The sequence below is a fragment of the Pseudopodoces humilis genome, chromosome 16 (genome assembly GCF_049639895.1).
Source record: "Pseudopodoces humilis isolate 2021_Gansu_Grassland_sample_001 chromosome 16, ASM4963989v1, whole genome shotgun sequence".
NCBI lineage: Eukaryota > Metazoa > Chordata > Aves > Passeriformes > Paridae > Pseudopodoces > Pseudopodoces humilis.
Genome location: NC_142215.1, coordinates 5,264,744 through 5,280,751, shown reverse-complemented (window position 1 = coordinate 5,280,751; position 16,008 = coordinate 5,264,744).

Below are 16,008 nucleotides of genomic sequence, written 5' to 3'. Positions count from 1 at the left end.
ATCTTTGTATTTTTCACTGGGAAAACAAAAACTGTTTTCAGGTAGGAGAAATATTTGCACTTTTTTCCTCTGTTCTTGAACTGGCTTGGTATAAAATCCATTGCCAGAAAATGCTGAAATTGGTAACACATTACTGCTTGAATGTCATAGTTAAAAAGTTTTTCCACTAATACTTAAAAAAGTCTTGGGCTTATTTCTGACTGTTAAAGGAGAATGTCTTGTCTGTATCTGTCTTAAGGTTTGGCATGTGATCTGAACAAATCAGCCAAATGCCCTTGACCCTGAAAGGGAAGAAACAGACTCCTTTCCAGCCCATCCCAAGAAAGATATCTGCAGTAGGTGCTATGAAGAACTATGAAGAGACAACCTGGACAAGTAGCTTTGACATCTAAATTTTGGCTGGTTAAAGCTGGATTAGATGAATTCCCCCATAAGGGCCTCTCAAACTAAGAGAACATTTATTTCCCATGCTATTTATTGTTGCTAGCTGTTATCCCATGGCCAAAGGACCCATAGGCATCAGATGAACTGAATCAGTATAAACCCAGTAATTACGAAATGCAGAAACTTTGACACAGCTGTAGAATAAATGCCAGCATTTAATAATTAGATGTGTACCTTTACCTTATATCTGTTTTGTACCTCGATTTACAGGAAAGAAACCTACAATTACAGCAAGCAAACTGGTTATAGGACTTCAGTGCAAAATAGATTGCAACTCAACTCAGGAAGGATTATTATTACCTGTAGGTTCCTGGATTAAGCAAGGCATTCACCGAGAGGTTTGTACTACAATATAGCCCCCAAACTTAAATGTTGTGACATTAGCAAGTAGCTTATAATTAAAGTATGTTGCCATTTCACCAGGCTTTCATTTATAGGATAAAGTGCAAATTCTATTCTCTGTGAACTTTAGATACTTCCAACTTTTTTCTTTGTTCTTTTCTTTAAAGCTTTGCAACAAATGCATCTCCATATGCTTATATTAGTTAATCTAGTATTAAACATATTGGCTGCACAAAATGTTGGCATGCATTAATAAATGTTTTCATTTTTTTATTCTTTTTTTTTTCCCCCTTACTTTAAATTCTTCCTTTGACTACACAAGCAACAGCTGTCTAGCTTCCTGTTCAGTACTGGATCTAATGCCTCTACAGAAATCTAGGTCAAAACACTTGGAATGCATGAATATCAAACAGAGTTTTCAAAACAGCAAATGAATACATCTTTAACTGGTGACATTTTCCTGTAGCATATGGCTGCAGGCTCAGGGGACTGCATGCTTTTTTGATGAATATGTTCCGTCAAAAACTAAGGAATGGCAGTGGGCTTATATCACCTTCTGTTTTGCCTTATGAAATGATAATACAAACTCATAAATGGATACTACTATCACAAGACTCCTGCCTTTTGTCCAATCCCAAAGTAGTACAAGGCCTACTGGTTAAGAGCCTCACTCTTTGGTCATGTTAAAGTATGAAAGATAACTGTCAAAGATACATTTTTGTAAAGCACTTGCCCATGTCACGGAGGGCATAAGATTACCTGAATTTCCATACGGGTGGAAAACAGCAACATACGGTACCAGGAAAGAGGCACACATTAATTCTAGAATTCCACTAAGACATTAAACCCTGCATATAATTTCTGCAAAAGAATGGCACACTATAACAAAGGTAATATTAATATAGTTTATCTTGACAAGGCAAATATACAGGGAAAGTGGTACATTTTTAATGATAGAAATAAGGAAATAAGAGAATAAAGAAATAAACTGAAATTAAAGTGCTGGCATCTCAGTAAACCCCCTATCAACATAAAAGTGCCAGTCCAAAGAAAGCTGCTCTAACAAGCTTGTCTGCTCCTCTCTGAGAAGAAAGCATGGGTTTGGCAGCAGCACCAGAGACTGTTGAATAATTAACCAACTACCAATCCTGACCAGTAGGAAATGATGGAGTAATTATTTCTGGTCATGTATTCATCTTCTCAAACAGCAAAAAAAATATTCCTAATACCTCCTTAGGTTGTTGGAACATACAGAAAATCACCTGAGTGCTCTCAAACATTCCATAAGACCTGGGCTGGAAATGCATGTCAGCTGGAAGCACACTGCTTGGCTTGTGGGATTTGCAGGGGGTTGTGCAGGGTTTTGAAACAGGAATGTGGCCAAGGTCTGTGCAGGTTCTGACCCTCAATACCCTGTCAGATGTAGTGGGGCAAACAAATACTGAATTCAGATTCTGTTCAAAGCAGCCAACACTTTTTTTCTGGGTTGACACTCGTGGAGCAAATGTGAGAACTGAACCCATCAAGATAAGCACTGATCGTACAGAACTGTTTTCATATGAAAGATTTTAAGCAATTGGATATAAAGGCTGTGTGCTGCTGAGTATGTATCAGGGCTTCTCCTGTATTTTGAAGTTTCTTTTCAGTTATGTAGATTCACCCCACTTTCTGCCCTTCTTCATCTCCCAAGTGCCATATTAAAATAATCCAGGATCTAAATTTCACTGCTCCTCTCTGATACTTCACTAGTTTCACACCACCTTGCTGGCTCAGCTTGTAGCTCCAGGCAGAGACTGAGGAAATAGTCTGAGAAGGGAAAAAAAATCAGAATTCAGTCTATTTTGAGTTGTTTTTTTAACATTTTGTAAACAAAGCCAGTTCACTAAAAGACGGATGAACAAAGGAAGTGATCAAATAAAGAATGATTATCATTAGCCTCTTATGCACTCCTCACAGCTTATAGTTTTTCAAAGCTATTTAAGATAGGTGTTTTATATATAGTTCACAAAAAAAAAAAAGTAATTGGTTAAATAAAAATGAAAAATATAAATCCTTTTGAAACAGATAGTTTTTTTTCCCTGCATTTTTCTACAACGTCTAAGTGCAGCTTTGGAAACATACAGTTTTTTTTCCTTTGTCTCTCTTTCTGTCTTTTATATATCTTATTGTCACTTAGGTGAAACTTCACTACATTTAACCCTACAAATGGAACAGCATGTGTTTAACCTTCACACTTTGATCAAGTGTATTTCTTATAAACATCCCTATCAGCATAATATTTATAGTAGGGGTAAACTGATTAAACTATGGATGTAGTCACTGGTGACCCCTTCTTTAAGTCACCCAGTGCTCCACTTAATATCTTCTCCCTGGCTGAGAAATATTAACAACTCATCCCATGTTCTCCATTGGAATGACTCTTCTTTATTTCAGGAGAATAAAAAATAAGGGCATTTTCACAATGCCTTTCTGAGAAGCTAGATGATATATTTTTAAGATATTATTTCCATTTATGACACTTTAAATTTTTATTGTTGTAATGGCTTAACTTAGGTATATTTTTTCACTCAGGAAAGTAGTCAAATTTAAATTCAGTTTATGTTGGGTAAATGAACCAAAATGCCTGGTTGGTACAGGACATGAAGTAACAAATCAAATTATTTCATTTTGAAGATGGAGAGATATTTTCTCTGAAATCAACAGAAAAAAAAGAAGTAAAATTTAGTCATACATTATTTAGTTCTAAAATTCTTCTATTTACATAAAACAGAGGTACTTGTATCAATCCAGTTATGGGAAAGAGAAAGCCAGAGGAGCTACACAGCCAACTGAGCAGGGACTGTAATGTTTGAGCTGTGAAAGCAAAGCTCATTTATGTTCTAAGCTTATTTTATTTTTCTTAAATCAACATTAAGAAGGAAAAGTTGAGATATTAATTACCCGTTTACTGCCAATGTAGCGGAAAATGTAATTTATAGACCACTTGCAAAAAAAGTGCTTGCTTAATTTAAGAACTCAAATTATTCAAATAACATTTTGAATTTGATTATTCGTATAATTGAAATGTTGCTCTTGCAGCCTGAATTGCTTCTCTGACTTACAACCTGAGCAACAGTTAACTAAGATCACACTCACCGTGGAGATTGTCACAAATGTGAGCAGGAAAGAGAGGGAGACTAAGCCAATGTACAGCACTTACCTGGAGAAATTGATGGTCCAAGCATCAAGGTTTAATTGGAATTTGACATTTTCACAGGCTCTCTACACACAAAGTTGCTGCTCCACCCTTAATTTTCCCATATGGACTATATCAAATTAATTTGGTCTCGCAAATCTGCGTCCCTGAAATGAGTGATGTGCAGAAGGCAGATTGTCTCTGTTTGAACTGGCTGTTCTTTTGATCAGGCATTGATCACTGCATTGTGACCAAGGTGCAACCAAATTTATATTCTGGTTCACCAAGCCAGAAATTTTGGTCCTGAAGATATGTTGATGTTGAAACTGAAGTTTTTCCAGCCCTTCTCTAAGAGGCTCCTGAAATCTCTACAGTATATTGCCACTGGATACAGTCTTTGAGACATTAGCACTGAGAGCAGGGATCTGCACTTCTGAAATTCTGACATGGATGACATGTATTTCCCTTTTCTGCAATGCCAACAAAAACGGCAGAATCAATACACCCAGATACAGTCTATCTATTGACTAAAATCTTCATTTTGCTTAGGAAAGATACCTTTGACCTCAAAGATATCTGCCTGTATCTTTGCAATTTCCTAAGTAAGTGTTTCCTATCCCTAGTAAGAGAGAGAAATAGATTAAATAGGATGAAAGACAATTGAAACATTTAATCTGTGGCACCTAAACACTCATGGAAATAAACCTTTGAAGCACAGACCACACGAGGAAGTGTGAAACTTCAGTGAAACTGGAGAAGACCCATTTTATATTTCAAAACCAGATCAAAATATTTAAACAATCTTGCATCCATACAGAAAGGGTTTCAACTGGCCTAGTGCAAGTTTGATTTCAATGAACCTGGACCTTCTCAGAGTATCACAGCTTTACCAGGATTTAGAAAAGAAATTCAAACAGATCTAACACTAAATTTTAAATTATCTACAGCAAATGCATGTCAATTACTTTTTACTTAATATGTAAAGGATATTATAGTTATTTATTAGTTATAGATTAGATGTAATCATTAACAGTAATTTATCATTCTTGGCACAATTTCCTCCTCTCTCTACCTGGCTGTTAGTGAAGCCAAGGGATCCTCAGGAGAATCTGGAGCAGAAACTCATGTTAGGAACAACAGGAGAAAAAACATTAAGATTTTCTTCCCAGCAAAGAAATAAGCTGAGAACATGAAAAAAAATTGATAATGGAAGATATATTCACAAAATTTTCTCAGTTCCCATGTGTCTAGGTGGAGATGATAGTGCACAGTCTTTAACTTAGGCAAGCAATATAAAACCTTTCGATCTCTCAAAAGGGCTGAAAACTTTTTTTGCTTAAAAATATGAACAATACAAATTAATATTAAAAACTGAAGTTCACTCAAAAACACTTAGGAAGTGTTTATAAGCAAGCAAAATTACAGTATTGTAATAAAAAGGGTGACCCATATCTTTAGCTATAGGTATTTTTCGCTTCCATTACATATGGCTAGAAATTCTCAGGAAAACATTAGTCCATTGTGAAAACTTTTTTGGCCCCTGATGTTGTTATTTCAAATCTAATGACATCCTGCTAAATCAAACAAATCAAAACAGACCCCAAACTGTATGATTTTCAAAGGAAACGTGACGATTCATGTCTCATTGAGTTTAAATACCTAACTTCATCAGATTCTAAAAATCCTACCCATAGTCAAAGACTTGGTGTATAACAAGTTGGAAGGATTTTAAATGACAGATGAGCTTTGAGAATTATGGATGAAATTAAGTAGAGGCTTTTTTTTTTTTTTCCCAAATTCTCAATGTCTCCAACAACTATGCTTCGTACTTTGTTGCTGAGAATATGAAACACTTGGACAGCCAATGGCATGATGTTTTCTGGGTTTTTTTTCACACCCTTCTTTCCCAGCTTGTCTTTTCTTGTCTAGTCTTTTCTTTTCTAAACAAGTCTAATTCACTCTTCACATTTCAGCTTCCCCATCCTCCAATCTTTATTATTCTTTCCTTCTAGTCAGCCTGCCTTTCAGCCAAGAAAAAGAGGGGTTAATAAAGCCATGATTAAGCTGTAAAAGGCTGACATTTAGATATCAACTATGAATCAACAGCTGAAGTCTTAGTGAAGTGATTTTGTAATTTTTTTTTCCTCTAACACGGGCACCTTGTGCTGCAGCTCTTCTCTTATGTTCCACTTTTCCAAGGCGCAAAGGGACAAATCACAAGTTGTGTCACTCCATCCATGGCCTTGCCCCGCTGTATGCTTGCCTGCCAAGTCCTGACGATAAAAAATCAGAATATTTTCTCCCTGAGAAACTAAAGGTGGGGTTATTAAACCCATGGGAGCAGCTTATCTCGGGAGCATTTTACCCTGGCTCACAGGCAGCTAACTGAGGCGAGAGCCAAACTAGACAGAGAGAGACGGAGGAGAGGAGAGAGGCAGCACAGAGACCCCATTAGCGATTCCCCCGCCGCAGTCTGAGTGGCAGCTGGGAACAAGGCACTAACTGTTTGCCCGTTGCCCATTCTTGTGTTATTGGGTAAAATAAAAGTTCTTTTCTCCGAGAATCTTTGTACAATAAAACAACTCTCAGTCATTCGCGAGTCAGGGGAGAGGAGAAAAGGGCCTCAGTGTAAAGTGCTGCAAACTGGCACATTGTTTCCAGTCATTTTCTCACTATTCACATATAAGGGGGAAGAAGAGGGAGGAAAAAAAAGGGCAGAGGGATGAGAAAGGAGGGGGAGGGAGGAGGGGCAGCTCAGGGTATCTTTTGACAGAAATGTCAGATGCGTGGGGCTGCCGGGGGAGGAGAGGGTGAAGTGTGTGTCTAAGGAGGGCAAGTTTTGCCTGAAAGTCTCCAGATGAACTCCTGGCCACACACTTCCCCCAGCCCTGACTCTTTGCCCGTCACCTTTTTCTCTCCTTGGCTAAGATGGGATAGAAACCAGCTTCTCCGAGACCTGGGGGTCGGAGTTCTCCAAACGCTGCTCTGCAGAGAAAGGACAAGACGGGCACTTCTCTCCCTCCCCTTGCTGCATTTCTCATGGTTTTCCTAATAACAGACACACTTAGCAATTTAATTAGCAGAAACTCTGCAGAGCTGAAGGTCTGACTCCTGCACATGACATCTTCTATTTCCAGGGATCAACAGCATAATAAATAGCCACACAAAGGTTTTTAATGAAATCTTTTATTCAAGAGTCTGCATGAACTTGGCTCATATTAGGTGTTTCCACAATAATAATAATGAAAAAACCAAAGAGCCACATGACACTTGTCAAATGCACAAAGTAGGGCACAATAACTCCCTAAACCACAATATCAAAATGCCTCTACCACTTGGATAAACCTGCACCTGGGAGTCCTGACTGCAGGCTCTCTACTCAGAAGTTACATACTGAGGTCTGAAATTTGGACAAAAGCACTTCCCCCAGCCAAAATTCAAGAACCTTCAAATAATTGTGAAGTAACAAGTGAATACAGGATTAGTGGCACTAAAACAAAGTTTCTGATATTTCCTTCATGGTTCCTTTGAAGTAGGAAAGGCAAAAGCATCCTGAAAGGGACAATTTAAGTGTTAATCTAAAAGCAAGGAGAACTTAAAGGACTGATAAAGAAGTGGTAGGTAAGAGTAGGGCATGTCAGAATGAGACATGGAAAATTAGTAATCACTGATCTGATTACATTGAATAAAAAAAATGAATCATCATTAGTTTGATGACTTATTTATTCTCATGCCAAGACTTGGATGTAGATCCAGTCTGAACACAGACGCTGCTGGATTTTTTGAACATGCCCACATCGAGCCACCTCTTGGTCTGTGGGGTTTGTACCGGTGGGAGGCTGCACCTCCCCAGAACCTTCCACTCAGAAATCCCATATATGATTATACACATCATGGAGTCCTTGGTGAATGTCCCATGTCAGAGTGCCACCGTGTAACTAAAATTACCGGGGGATTTTAATTCAGTAGAGGGAGCTGTGGGTGAGACTGATGCAGTTCCAGCCCAGGGAAGATTGATTGTGTTCATTCAGCCCCCAGAGCCTGAAAATGCTCCCTATTTATTTTATTCAAGTTCTTGTTACAACACATCCCTGAGTTGCCAAGACTTTTTTTTTCCACTAGCAAAAGTCTTTTCCTTTTCCCTTGTTCACTTCTGTGATACAATCAATCCCAAGAGCACTCTGGTATTTCACTCTGTTTTTGCCCCCTCAGTGCCAAATCTCTTTCATAATGGCTACATGTACTACACCAGAGAAAGCTCAATATTTTAGAGAGCTCATAGAGGCTTGGCTGCCACTTGTTTTGTATTTAAACATGATACTGATTTGGATCAGATACATCCCAACCTTTGGGATAGCCACGACCTCTCATCTGAGCAATTCAATCTAGGTTACCCCCAATACCCTGGGCAAGCTTTTTCTTAAGTAGACTAGAGTTAAAAACAACATTTACAGTGATTTTGCATAATGATTACAATGATTTCATAGCTTTGTGGCTGCCAGTGAAGCCCTACATAATGCTAGAGAAATAATTTTATCACTTTAACTGTCATCCAGTAAAAATAAAAATTATTGGCCAGAGACTAAAGGATAAAATAAGTTCAAGTACTGGAGCAGAAGTTTGTGAGCCAGAACTGATCCAGCAGAAGCTAGAAGTACATTTGCACATAAGCTAGTAAATTATGTATTTGTCCCCTTAGTAAGTGTAAAAAATGCCAGTCCACTCAGCAAGCAGGGTGTATTACGAGTCAGGTGCTGTCTCCTTCAAAGCACCTCAGGAGCCCCAGTCTTTCCCACCTGTCCATGGAATTGGAAAGGTTTATTTGAACACAAACTGCACACTGGGCAGCCAGGCTTTTATAGTTCACCTCTCAAGTCTCTGCTCAGCAAAAAAAAAGTCTATTTCTTTTGATGGGCTCTAATCTTCTGAAAATAGCTATTTTCTGATTTCAGAAATCGGGCTGAATAAATAACATTGTCATTAATGAGCTTCATAAAGCTGTTGTACAAACTGAACTAAACCAAAAAATAAAAAATGGCATGGGTGCAACAGTTTATTTTCACTACTTTTTCACTAGTTTCCATTTTTCCTTTCCCCTTACTTCACATCTATCGAGACTGATAGACAACACAAACACACTAACGTGCTCTGTTGGGTTCAAGACAGTGATAACAGTTGTCAACAAAAAATTGCAGAGTAATGGTACATGTAAGGACACCCTGTCAACTGATACTACTTTTTGTCATGTTCAGATTTGGAAAAAATACTTTGACATTGAATTTCCTTGGTAATGTTCCTGTGCTGCTCCTAACCTCTACATGAGCTAGAAATGAGTTCTGGAGCAGTGGAAACAGTGGTGGAGAGAGCATTACACTCCAACTCTGCAGCTGGAGGGGGATCTGCTTCTCTGCAGGTAAGTAGAACAGATCAAGCACACGTTTGGAAAGTTTCATAAAGCTGCCTGTGGAGCAGAAATACTCAGTGATAGCTTTTCCTTGTTTAGTATCTGATGAAAAGGATCCTTTTTGTGGTGGTTTACAGTGTATTTGAAACGGCTTTGTCCCATTAGCCCAGTGAACAACCACTTACTTATGTGAGTTATGAAAAACCTTTATGTTCTTTAGCAGTGGATTTAAATGTAGTGGATTAACATCCACAGGGACTTATTCAGTCTAATTTTGATCCACTAAAATTATCACCACTGTCATTACTAGTTGTTGTTACTATTACTATTACTATTATTATTACTATTATTATTATTATGTGTTGCTCTATCATGTTGTCGAAAGTCTTCAAAGCAAGATGAATAGAAAATTTGAAAACCGCTTTGAAATTAGTATCCAGCTATTAGAAAAGTGTGTAAAACTTTATGGTCCTGTTAATGCAATGTTTGGTGGAAAGTGTTTTAAAAGCATTTTTCTTGCAAGATACCATGATGAACACATGGGAGGTTCAAAATGATGAAGGCATGGAAAATGAAGAAAAAAGGAATGTGGCCATTGGACTGAGACACTAAAAGACTTTCCAGTGTTACATTTGTACCTGGCTCATATATATATTCAGCTGTGTATCGGCATGACTTTCAGATATTATCTTATTATAATTACTACTTAAGCATCCACTTTGTTATTTGAACCTGTAAAAAACTCTCATTTTCCTGGGAATTTGCGGTGTAGAGAGAGTGAAATCACTGGAGGTGTGGTGTCTGTGACTCTAAACTCCTGACTGCTGTCCCTGCTGCTGATTTGGAAACCACTGTTTTATCTTGCTTAGTAATTATCACCCTCGCCCAACAAAAGTAGTGCCTGTGCCTATTACTCCCATTAATTTATGCAGCAAGTAAATTGTATGAAAGTACAGATGATATACAATTTGTTGTTATTTTTTCTTTGGTGTCCCATCTTCCAACTAGTTAAAATTCAAAGGCCACATATAAAATATGATGGAAATACCAAATTCATCTTTTCAGCGTGAATTGCAGCAGGCAGAGTTTTCCAAGGGCCTTTGGATTCCAGAACAACTTCATGATTTCAGAGGCTTATAAATGACAGTAGCATTTTAACCTTAAAATGTGTCATGAAAATGAAACTGCAGAGTTTTTTCTGCAATTCTGACTTCAGAACATATGCTATATGGAATAACCTTCCAGCTCTAACTTCTTTGCTTTTAACAGCCACAGTCAGAGCCGTGACTAAGGGAAGAAAATGTGTCAGTGCACCCCTGTGCAGAAAGTCGAGGTGCTTCATTTGAGTTCCCAATGAAAATATATATCTAAAAGCAAATACACTATTTTATGCTGTATGTAAATTAAATTTTATTAATGTGATATTCACATAAAAAGAATATTTATGATTGTGATCCTCAAATTGTCAGCGTGGTTCAACCCTGTCTCCTTTGTAGGTCTCCAGGAAGGTTTTCAAATTAGTTCCATGTCATCTGAATGATTCTCTAAACTCCAACTTTCAAGGGACTTTCATGAATATCACTACAAATATAAGGATGCTGATGCTCTTTTGTCTAAACTTGACGTCCAAACCCAAAAGGACTCATTTAACTGAATGAAATGAAGAATCACTTTGCTGAAAAGTGGCTTTTGAAGGATCATCCTTTACCACCACTTATCCTTAAAGAAAAATGAGTGTACACAAGCACAAATTGATGCAGCTCCCCAAATCTCTGAATAAACTCCTAAGTCTCTGTGTACAGTGTTATTTGGCAGAGCTATAGGGCTGCATAATTACCCCAACTCCCGCATCAGGCAGGGAAAGTTGGTGACATGTTGAGTGAAATGCTACACTGTGTTAATAACGGTTTTGAAAGAAATCAGAAAAGTTAATCATGTGTGGACACAGGGTTAAGAAGCAATGTAACAGACTATTAAGTTTAATATAGATATGTGATATAAGCATATGCAGACAGCCATTAGCATAAATTCATGTTACAGAAGAGCAGTGCAGCATCGTGCGCGATGGATTTATTGCACACGCGGTGTGCGGGGCGGGCACCAGAACAAGGCAGAAATGGGTCAACAAATTCATAGGCAGGTCTTGAGTCAGATTGGCAGAACCAGGGCAAATGCAACCAGGCTGCTTTCCAGTGGTGATGTTGTCTCAGAGTGACTATCTATCAAGCAACAGTCAAATCTCTCGGCTGCTGTTTTCTATGGGTTTGAGCATGAAGACATCAAAATTTGGAGTGCACATGAGGTCCTCTGCTTTGCATTCTTACTGTGTGATGAGAACAGCTCTCACAGATCAATTTCTGCTCCCTGGCTCTGTAATGGATATACTGACAAATTCTGCAAAAGCAACAGGTCTGATGCTCACCAAGAATAAGAATTTAAGAAGCCGCCTTATATCTGTCCCATTTACCTGATTTCAGGATCCCTCATTCATACTGTATTGATTTTACCCAGTTACCAACAGAGATGAGTGAAGAATCTGTAACAAGTTCTGAGAATCTGCCTCTTTTTTCTCTTCATAGAATGTCAAAAATCTTCATTACACAAATCTACTGAGGAATTCTCCCAGTTTGCTAACTGCCTGCACTGCTATTTGACATTATCTAAATATATGTGATTAAAACTGGCTCCTGCTAACTATTTTTTCTTGAAAAAAGTTGATTGCAGGCACATTTCTTGAACATGACTTAAAAAAAAAAAAAAGTTCAAAATAAATTGCAGCTAAATTGGCCAAAATGAACTGTGTTGTATCCAAAGAGACTGCAAGATAGAATAGCGGGAACTCCTAAAGTTTGTTTATAACAACCAGCATTTTCCCTCCTCCTCTCTGGTTAGTGCAATGCAGAGTAATTGGGAAGAGGCCACAACTGGACTTTTGACAACACTTACAGCATGTATAAATTGCACTGAACCACTTGTCCTTCATAATCCCAGAAAGAGCTTTTACACTCAAGATTCTTTCCGTATTCTGTGTTCCTCCTAGCAATAAAAGCCCACAACAACATAGTGGTAGGGCCTGATTCAATTTAATAGAGGTCTCCTCACAATACCTACAACTGTTTAATGTTATGAATCCTTAGAGTTATGCTACTCTTTCATCAACAAAAGGAAGGGTTACAACCTTCCCCATGTACAATGTTTTTATTGTATTTTGCCTTTGGGAATTGCCAGCCCAGTCTAATCTCTATCTAATGGTGTGTGAGGGAGAAAGTCTCCCATCAGCTCAAAGAGTCATTGATATTCAGGTGAGATCCAAGCTGTTTTCCAAAGTTTGAACATTCCTTCATCTTCAAGGGTTATTTGGCATCTTATCACTCACATATGAAATCAGCTTGAAAGGTGATTGTGCTTTGTGAATTTTAGTGTGGGTCCTGAATTTTGCTCAGCATATTTGCAAAATTCTCCAGATTTCAGATTTTTAGCTGTCTTTAACATGAAGGTATTTGCAGCTTGTTTCAAATTACTCAGTTAAGACATTTTTCATTACTTCTGTAACCCCAGTACCAAAGACTGAACAAGTCAAAATTATCAGTAGCTCATCTTGCTAGGACTGCTCCAAGAGGCAAATCTAAAATGGGTACAGGAGCTAATTTAGTGCTGAAATGTGAGCTTCCACTATGGAATACAAGTGTTTGGCTGGAAGAAAGTGGTTTTCATGGATGTAAAGTTGTTTGTAATGATTTTATGATATGTAGCCTTTCCTGGAAAAACGTTGTTCTGGATCCTAATAAGCTTTTGGGTTCTGCATCCTATTTGCTGTCTAAATGCTGGTTTTACCACTGGAATTGGAAGGAAGAAAATGGAGATGATCTATCTGACTGAAAGGACAATTACAAATTACTGGACAAACCAAGAAAGCTTCTGCTGATTGTACAGGGGTGCCAAAGAGCAGTTTGAAGCCAGTCTTCTTTAGGGATGGAAATCCTGGAATGACTTATGGAACTACTGCTGAGCTGGTGATTATAGATCACGCACACTAAAGGCGATATCAGCAAAACACTGGGGTACTGAAATCACAGTTACCTCATGGATGAGGTTAGCATACAGCAGAAAAAGGCTTCCCATTTTTGAGGGGAAGGAGAGGAGAAAGAATGGAAATTTGTACATTCTCAGCCATTTGTTCTATATATCTTCAAAAATAAGGAGAAAAGGGGAACAGTTGAGAGAAAGTGCAACCTTCACACTGGAACCAAATGCAGTATATCTACAGATTGATTTATATAATGCAGATACTTTATGGAAAATTTTAATGCTGGCTTCTAGCTATGATATTTAGAATATAGCATTTTCTTGATACCATTCTACTATATCAGGTTGAACACCTCCATTTCCCTCTACCATGCCAATCAATATTTCAGTAAGAAAAGAAGGTAGACGATAAAACAGGGAAGACTTCCAGTGAAGTTCAAATGTAAGTTTCATAGGAAGAAAGCCCCACCATTGTACTTGCCTTTGAGTGGCTGAAGAACTGAGCTAACTGCTCTGTATTCCCAGCCTGGCTCCTTCCTCCCCACCTTAAATAAAAAGCCTTCCCATCATGCTTATTAACATTCTAGTTCATCAAAGCAATTGTTAGATAAAAAAAATAAAAAAAAAAGGAAAAGAAAAAAGTTATTTCAGCACTGACGGAAATTATTCTAACATTACATTTCAATAAAATACCCCTCCTCTGGTCCCTCTGTGTATAAGCAATCAATGGGTTAAGTTTAGATCACTAACGTATGTTCCATGACCCCAGAATGCTTCATCAAATGTACTCATTACCAACTGAGCAAGTGAATGAGTAGTTGTGAGCCGCAGTTTAAGCGCTGATGGGATTGTGTGTGAGCCCCAACGTGGCCGAGGTATTTAAATTTTGATTTTTGTAATGGGCTTTGACATGTTTCATTTCCTCCGAGGGAGCACTCAAGACCTCTGAAAGTAAATGTTGCTAAAAAGTCATCAAGGCAGAATATTAAAATGCCATCAAATGAAAATTTCACTAATGCAATCCGGCTAGGCCTTCAGGTACCCGAGCGAAAAGGGGAGTGTCAAAGGTCCCGCTTCTTTTAGTGAAACATTATTTGTTCCTCTTCACTGACTGTTTCTCCAAAATAAATTATTTAAAGTCTTATTTCGTTTTTCTCCTGGGCCTTTTAAAGTTCAACTACGCTGAGAGGAAATGTGGGGAGGGCTGCCGGGGGAAGGAGGTGTCATATGTGGAAATTTAACAAATTGCTGTGCATGCATCACGCGCTGGGAAGATTGGTTTACACTCGCTGGATGTCTGGAGCCTTGATACGGGCAGGGGACGGGCACTGACACGCTCTGGTACAGGACTTCAAACAAGCACAAGGGCAGAGACCCACACGTGTCACCACAGGATCAAGGACGGGGTTCAGCCTAGAAGATATTAAGCACATTCCCTGGGAAATAGGGATTGGAGAGCTGGTGAGCTCATCCAGCACCTTCCAGGGTTCCTCTCTTCCCCTGGAGACAAGACAGCAGTTGTAAATTTTTCGGACCCATTCCCCATTGAAATGGTAAAGCAAGAAGCATTCATAGAAGAGTAATGAGGTGGTAGGAAAGCAAAGTGGTGGTGGGTGTAGGGATCTTTCCTTTCAGTGGAAGACAGAGCAAAGGCAAAAGGGCATTGTGCTCGGGATAAAAGAACTGGAGACTCTGGTTTTACTTCTACTTGTTTTATGCCTGTGTAAATCTGTAACTCTCTGGCTGTTCCTCCCGACCTGCAACACTGGGCAAGACTTAAGCCTCTTGTTCCCAGGAATCTGGAGGCAAATTAGAAAAAAACAATAGCAAGACACTTTATTTAAAGAAGTGTCATTCTGCTGAGCTTCACTCAGACTTTATGAGAAGGATGAAACAGAGAATCCCTGACCTCATGCAGAATCCCTTCCCTGCTGGCTCCACCAAGGATATTGGAACAGTGAACTCAGCCAGTGGAAAAGGGAAGAGGAGAACTGCACCATCAGGCCAAATACTGATTTACCAAGTACAGGCAGGAGGCTCACTATGGTCAAACTTCATCAAGCTGATTAACTCATCTCTGCCTGATACAGACACCACTGGGAAGAGGGCAGGCAACAGCTGTCAGGGGGACAAGAAACCATCCTATTAAAAGGATGGTTGAAAACCAAGAGTTTGCAAATGTTTTGTAACTACCCTCTGTAACCTTTTCACGGATGTTTGTTTCAAGTGAAGGGAGCAAGTGTTTTTCCCTTCTCTCAGCCATTTGTGTATCGCTCTTGACTTGATGTAAATTCTGTACAATGTAGTTAATAAAAGTAAGTGAAAAGATATCTGAAGCAATCTCCCCAGTGGCTCCCTAAGTCCAGGGGAAAAAAAAAAAATCCTCTCTGCACACCCACAAAGTAAGCAATCTCATTTGAAAACCCATTCTACCAGTTCCTGACATTGTCTGATTTCACATTAGCACAACGGATGGAAATGGCATTCAAGCTAATTATCTACAGGAGACTGAGCAAGAGGTTGAGGTGAGCTCCAAAAATTAAATAGGAAAAAGAAAAGAAACTAGAAAAACACAAAAAGCACTCCCCCAAAAAGCCCTGTAAAATCCTTTCCAAAT